General features: G+C 44.4%; 5 non-coding genes across 5 annotated transcripts; all 5 read right to left on the bottom strand.

The window, feature by feature from the left end:
- Positions 1 to 1388: 1388 nt before the first annotated feature.
- Positions 1389 to 1470, bottom strand: TRNAS-CGA (transfer RNA serine (anticodon CGA)). Its single transcript has one exon. It is a non-coding gene; the product is annotated as a tRNA-Ser (tRNA).
- A 1211-nt stretch (positions 1471 to 2681) lies between these two features.
- Positions 2682 to 2763, bottom strand: TRNAS-CGA (transfer RNA serine (anticodon CGA)). The gene has a single exon. It is a non-coding gene; the product is annotated as a tRNA-Ser (tRNA).
- Positions 2764 to 3972: 1209 nt separating this feature from the next.
- TRNAS-CGA (transfer RNA serine (anticodon CGA)) lies at positions 3973 to 4054 on the bottom strand. Its single transcript has one exon. It is a non-coding gene; the product is annotated as a tRNA-Ser (tRNA).
- Positions 4055 to 5264: 1210 nt separating this feature from the next.
- Positions 5265 to 5346, bottom strand: TRNAS-CGA (transfer RNA serine (anticodon CGA)). Its single transcript has one exon. It is a non-coding gene; the product is annotated as a tRNA-Ser (tRNA).
- Positions 5347 to 6881: 1535 nt separating this feature from the next.
- TRNAS-AGA (transfer RNA serine (anticodon AGA)) lies at positions 6882 to 6963 on the bottom strand. Its single transcript has one exon. It is a non-coding gene; the product is annotated as a tRNA-Ser (tRNA).
- Positions 6964 to 7500: the final 537 nt, after the last annotated feature.

Raw genomic sequence — 7500 nt, 5'->3', positions numbered from 1 at the left:
GGGTATGTGCACACACACTAATTACGTCCGTATTTGACGGACGTATTTCGGCCGCAAGTCCCGGACCGAACACAGTGCAGGGAGCCGGGCTCCTAGCATCATACTTATGTACGACTCTAGGAGTCCCTGCCTCCCCGTGGAACTACTGTCCCGTACTGAAAACATGATAGCAGTACGGGACAGTTGTCCTGCAGCGAGGCAGGGACTCCTAGCATCGTACATAAGTATGATGCTAGGAGCCCGGCTCCCTGCACTGTGTTCGGTCCGGTACTTGCGGCCGAAATACGTCCGTCAATTACGGACGTAATTAGTGTGTGTGCACATACCCTAAGGAGGAATTCTGCATCTTTCAGCTTTGACAATAGCCTCCTTTGCCTCCTTTTAAATGCGCAGGAAGTCAGCATGGGACAGATTAGCTGCTGGGACCTCAGATAAATTTGGGACTGGTAGAGCAACTTTCGGATGTTGCCAATAGACCAGAAAGAAAGGAGAAGATTACGTAGATTCCCCAGTATAATTATTATAGGCAAATTCTGGCCACGGAAGGAGATTAGTCCAATCATCTTGCAAGGGAGAAATGAATTTTCTGAGGACGTTTTCTAATACCTGGTTTATTAATTTAAAAGATATGAGCTTTTTTTTCTAAATATGGAAAGGAGCCTTTATTAGACAACTGGGAGGGAGGTAACACCAGCGATTCTGCTGAGGTGGAGCTATCTCACAGCCTCTGACACTGTCCAATCGGCATCAAGTTGCTTCACAGTGTAAATGACTAAAGCTGGAGGGAAGTGGGATCAATTCAAACAGCCATATCTCGGGCTGGGGACTACCTAGAACAGTGGTTCTGGTGGCATATGAAAGAGGAGATTCTAGTCTTTCATATGACACCAGGACTGCAGTTCTGGCTGTGCGAGAACCCGAGATATCGTCAGTTAAACACACAAGTGGTTATAGAAGCTGTATTCTATATGATCACGTTGTGTTTTGCTGGGACGGGAAGGGGTAGAATGTATGGTGGTTGGACATGGTCATACAGAAAACATTGCACTGCCCAGAGTGAAAAGAAAGAGTCACCTCCTATTTGGCAATTGGAGCCACATTAGCATATTTAGAAAAATGATCATAACTTTGCAAATGATACACGTTTTAAAAAAAAAATCAAACCACACAGTAATTATCAGCAGCAAAGCGCCTATTAGATTAGTTAGGAAATAGGGAATTAATAAACTGGGTACAAAGCCTCTTTAAATGTAGGGTCCGGCATCTGATTAGTGACAGAGCAGTGGAGTACGGCATAATCACGATATGACTGCAATTAAACTTCTCTGTTACCTAGCGCAAGCGTATAACCTTATTTTTATCGCTTCACGGAGGCAGAAAATTCAAGACGTAGTCGGCAGGATTTGAACCTGCGCGGGGAGACCCCAATGGATTTCGAGTCCATCGCCTTAACCACTCGGCCACAACTACAGATAAAGAACTCTGCCCCAAGACCCTGCTGAGCTCAGTAAGTTTATCATTGGAAGCGCAGAGGTTGCTGCTGTCGAAACTAAAGGCATTAAAAGACAGCCAGACTTTGGGTGCTTACAAAACAGCCAGACTTTGTCTCCAGGACAAAAGTAAGGAGGAATTCTGCATCTTTCAGCTTTGACAATAGCCTCCTTTGCCTTCTTTTAAATGCGCAGGAAGTCAGCATGGGACAGATTAGCTGCTGGGACCTCAGATAAATTTGGGACTGGTAGAGCAACTTTCGGATGTTGCCAATAGACCAGAAAGAAAGGAGAAGATTACGTAGATTCCCCAGTATAATTATTATAGGCAAATTCTGGCCACGGAAGGAGATTAGTCCAATCATCTTGCAAGGGAGAAATGAATTTTCTGAGGACGTTTTCTAATACCTGGTTTATTAATTTAAAAGATATGAGCTTTTTTTTCTAAATATGGAAAGGAGCCTTTATTAGACAACTGGGAGGGAGGTAACACCAGCGATTCTGCTGAGGTGGAGCTATCTCACAGCCTCTGACACTGTCCAATCGGCATCAAGTTGCTTCACAGTGTAAATGACTAAAGCTGGAGTAAATTGGGATCAATTCAAACAGCCATATCTCGGGCTGGGGACTACCTAGAACAGTGGTTCTGGTGGCATATGAAAGAGGAGATTCTAGTCTTTCATATGACACCAGGACTGCAGTTCTGGCTGTGCGAGAACCCGAGATATCGTCAGTTAAACACACAAGTGGTTATAGAAGCTGTATTCTATATGATCACGTTGTGTTTTGCTGGGACGGGAAGGGGTAGAATGTATGGTGGTTGGACATGGTCATACAGAAAACATTGCACTGCCCAGAGTGAAAAGAAAGAGTCACCTCCTATTTGGCAATTAGAGCCACATTAGCATATTTAGAAAAATGATCATAACTTTGCAAATGATACACGTTTTAAAAAAAAAAATCAAACCACACAGTAATTATCAGCAGCAAAGCGCCTATTAGATTAGTTAGGAAATAGGGAATTAATAAACTGGGGACAGAGCCTCTTTAAATGTAGGGTCCGGCATCTGATTAGTGACAGAGCAGTGGAGTACGGCATAATCACGATATGACTGCAATTAAACTTCTCTGTTACCTAGCGCAAGCGTATTACCTTATTTTTATCGCTTCACGGAGGCAGAAAATTCAAGACTTAGTCGGCAGGATTTGAACCTGCGCGGGGAGACCCCAATGGATTTCGAGTCCATCGCCTTAACCACTCGGCCACAACTACAGATAAAGAGCTCTGCCCCAAGACCCTGCTGAGCTCAGTAAGTTTATCATTGGAAGCGCAGAGGTTGCTGCTGTCGAAACTAAAGGCATTAAAAGACAGCCAGACTTTGGGTGCTTACAAAACAGCCAGACTTTGTCTCCAGGACAAAAGTAAGGAGGAATTCTGCATCTTTCAGGTTTGACAATAGCCTCCTTTGCCTCCTTTTAAATGCGCAGGAAGTCAGCATGGGACAGATTAGCTGCTGGGACCTCAGATAAAGTTGGGACTGATAGAGCAACTTTCGGATGTTGCCAATAGACCAGAAAGAAAGGAGAAGATTACGTAGATTCCCCAGTATAATTATTATAGGCAAATTCTGGCCACGGAAGGAGATTAGTCCAATCATCTTGCAAGGGAGAAATGAATTTTCTGAGGACGTTTTCTAATACCTGGTTTATTAATTTAAAAGATATGAGCTTTTTTTTCTAAATATGGAAAGGAGCCTTTATTAGACAACTGGGAGGGAGGTAACACCAGCGATTCTCCTGAGGTGGAGCTATCTCACAGCCTCTGACACTGTCCAATCGGCATCAAGTTGCTTCACAGTGTAAATGACTAAAGCTGGAGGGAAGTGGGATCAATTCAAACAGCCATATCTCGGGCTGGGGACTACCTAGAACAGTGGTTCTGGTGGCATATGAAAGAGGAGATTCTAGTCTTTCATATGACACCAGGACTGCAGTTCTGGCTGTGCGAGAACCCGAGATATCGTCAGTTAAACACACAAGTGGTTATAGAAGCTGTATTCTATATGATCACGTTGTGTTTTGCTGGGACGGGAAGGGGTAGAATGTATGGTGGTTGGACATGGTCATACAGAAAACATTGCACTGCCCAGAGTGAAAAGAAAGAGTCACCTCCTATTTGGCAATTAGAGCCACATTAGCATATTTAGAAAAATGATCATAACTTTGCAAATGATACACGTTTTAAAAAAAAAATCAAACCACACAGTAATTATCAGCAGCAAAGCGCCTATTAGATTAGTTAGGAAATAGGGAATTAATAAACTGGGTACAGAGCCTCTTTAAATGTAGGGTCCGGCATCTGATTAGTGACAGAGCAGTGGAGTACGGCATAATCACGATATGACTGCAATTAAACTTCTCTGTTACCTAGCGCAAGCGTATTACCTTATTTTTATCTCTTCACGAGGCAGAAAATTCAAGACGTAGTCGGCAGGATTTGAACCTGCGCGGGGAGACCCCAATGGATTTCGAGTCCATCGCCTTAACCACTCGGCCACAACTACAGATAAAGAACTCTGCCCCAAGACCCTGCTGAGCTCAGTAAGTTTATCATTGGAAGCGCAGAGGTTGCTGCTGTCGAAACTAAAGGCATTAAAAGACAGCCAGACTTTGGGTGCTTACAAAACAGCCAGACTTTGTCTCCAGGACAAAAGTAAGGAGGAATTCTGCATCTTTCAGCTTTGACAATAGCCTCCTTTGCCTTCTTTTAAATGCGCAGGAAGTCAGCATGGGACAGATTAGCTGCTGGGACCTCAGATAAATTTGGGACTGGTAGAGCAACTTTCGGATGTTGCCAATAGACCAGAAAGAAAGGAGAAGATTACGTAGATTCCCCAGTATAATTATTATAGGCAAATTCTGGCCACGGAAGGAGATTAGTCCAATCATCTTGCAAGGGAGAAATGAATTTTCTGAGGACGTTTTCTAATACCTGGTTTATTGATTTAAAAGTTATGAGCTTTTTTTTCTAAATATGGAAAGGAGCCTTTATTAGACAACTGGGAGGGAGGTAACAACAGCGATTCTCCTGAGGTGGAGCTATCTCACAGCCTCTGACACTGTCCAATCGGCATCAAGTTGCTTCACAGTGTAAATGACTAAAGCTGGAGGGAAGTGGGATCAATTCAAACAGCCATATCTCGGGCTGGGGACTACCTAGAACAGTGGTTCTGGTGGCATATGAAAGAGGAGATTCTAGTCTTTCATATGACACCAGGACTGCAGTTCTGGCTGTGCGAGAACCCGAGATATCGTCAGTTAAACACACAAGTGGTTATAGAAGCTGTATTCTATATGATCACGTTGTGTTTTGCTGGGACGGGAAGGGGTAGAATGTATGGTGGTTGGACATGGTCATACAGAAAACATTGCACTGCCCAGAGTGAAAAGAAAGAGTCACCTCCTATTTGGCAATTAGAGCCACATTAGCATATTTAGAAAAATGATCATAACTTTGCAAATGATACACGTTTTAAAAAAAAAATCAAACCACACAGTAATTATCAGCAGCAAAGCGCCTATTAGATTAGTTAGGAAATAGGGAATTAATAAACTGGGTACAGAGCCTCTTTAAAAGTAGGGTCCGGCATCTGATTAGTGACAGAGCAGTGGAGTACGGCATAATCACGATATGACTGCAATTAAACTTCTCTGTTACCTAGCGCAAGCGTATTACCTTATTTTTATCGCTTCACGGAGGCAGAAAATTCAAGACGTAGTCGGCAGGATTTGAACCTGCGCGGGGTGACCCCAATGGATTTCGAGTCCATCGCCTTAACCACTCGGCCACAACTACAGATAAAGAACTCTGCCCCAAGACCCTGCTGAGCTCAGTAAGTTTATCATTGGAAGCGCAGAGGTTGCTGCTGTCGAAACTAAAGGCATTAAAAGACAGCCAGACTTTGGGTGCTTACAAAACAGCCAGACTTTGTCTCCAGGACAAAAGTAAGGGTATGTGCACACACACTAATTACGTCCGTATTTGACGGACGTATTTCGGCCGCAAGTCCCGGACCGAACACAGTGCAGGGAGCCGGGCTCCTAGCATCATACTTATGTACGACTCTAGGAGTCCCTGCCTCCCCGTGGAACTACTGTCCCGTACTGAAAACATGATAGCAGTACGGGACAGTTGTCCTGCAGCGAGGCAGGGACTCCTAGCATCGTACATAAGTATGATGCTAGGAGCCCGGCTCCCTGCACTGTGTTCGGTCCGGTACTTGCGGCCGAAATACGTCCGTCAATTACGGACGTAATTAGTGTGTGTGCACATACCCTAAGGAGGAATTCTGCATCTTTCAGCTTTGACAATAGCCTCCTTTGCCTCCTTTTAAATGCGCAGGAAGTCAGCATGGGACAGATTAGCTGCTGGGACCTCAGATAAATTTGGGACTGGTAGAGCAACTTTCGGATGTTGCCAATAGACCAGAAAGAAAGGAGAAGATTACGTAGATTCCCCAGTATAATTATTATAGGCAAATTCTGGCCACGGAAGGAGATTAGTCCAATCATCTTGCAAGGGAGAAATGAATTTTCTGAGGACGTTTTCTAATACCTGGTTTATTAATTTAAAAGATATGAGCTTTTTTTTCTAAATATGGAAAGGAGCCTTTATTAGACAACTGGGAGGGAGGTAACACCAGCGATTCTGCTGAGGTGGAGCTATCTCACAGCCTCTGACACTGTCCAATCGGCATCAAGTTGCTTCACAGTGTAAATGACTAAAGCTGGAGGGAAGTGGGATCAATTCAAACAGCCATATCTCGGGCTGGGGACTACCTAGAACAGTGGTTCTGGTGGCATATGAAAGAGGAGATTCTAGTCTTTCATATGACACCAGGACTGCAGTTCTGGCTGTGCGAGAACCCGAGATATCGTCAGTTAAACACACAAGTGGTTATAGAAGCTGTATTCTATATGATCACGTTGTGTTTTGCTGGGACGGGAAGGGGTAGAATGTATGGTGGTTGGACATGGTCATACAGAAAACATTGCACTGCCCAGAGTGAAAAGAAAGAGTCACCTCCTATTTGGCAATTAGAGCCACATTAGCATATTTAGAAAAATGATCATAACTTTGCAAATGATACACGTTTAAAAAAAAAAATCAAACCACACAGTAATTATCAGCAGCAAAGCGCCTATTAGATTAGTTAGGAAATAGGGAATTAATAAACTGGGGACAGAGCCTCTTTAAATGTAGGGTCCGGCATCTGATAAGTGACAGAGCAGTGGAGTACGGCATAATCACGATATGACTGCAATTAAACTTCTCTGTTACCTAGCGCATTACCTTATTTTTATCGCTTCACGGAGGCAGAAAATTCAAGACGTAGTCGGCAGGATTTGAACCTGCGCGGGGTGACCCCAATGGATTTCTAGTCCATCGCCTTAACCACTCAGCCACAACTACAGATAAGGAACTCTGCCCCAAGACCCTGCTGAGCTCAGTAAGTTTATCATTGGATGCGCAGCGGTTGCTGCTGTCGAAACTAAAGGCATTAAAAGACAGCCAGACTTTGGGTGCTTACAAAACAGCCAGACTTTGTCTCCAGGACAAAAGTAAGGGTATGTGCACACACACTAATTACGTCCGTATTTGACGGACGTATTTCGGCCGCAAGTCCCGGACCGAACACAGTGCAGGGAGCCGGGCTCCTAGCATCATACTTATGTACGACTCTAGGAGTCCCTGCCTCCCCGTGGAACTACTGTCCCGTACTGAAAACATGATAGCAGTACGGGACAGTTGTCCTGCAGCGAGGCAGGGACTCCTAGCATCGTACATAAGTATGATGCTAGGAGCCCGGCTCCCTGCACTGTGTTCGGTCCGGTACTTGCGGCCGAAATACGTCCGTCAATTACGGACGTAATTAGTGTGTGTGCACATACCCTAAGGAGGAATTCTGCATCTTTCAGCTTTGACAATAGCCTCCTTTGCCTCCTTTTA

The sequence above is a fragment of the Rhinoderma darwinii genome (assembly GCF_050947455.1).
Source record: "Rhinoderma darwinii isolate aRhiDar2 chromosome 1 unlocalized genomic scaffold, aRhiDar2.hap1 SUPER_1_unloc_1, whole genome shotgun sequence".
Lineage (NCBI taxonomy): Eukaryota > Metazoa > Chordata > Amphibia > Anura > Rhinodermatidae > Rhinoderma > Rhinoderma darwinii.
This window is presented reverse-complemented; position numbering and strand designations above follow the sequence as displayed.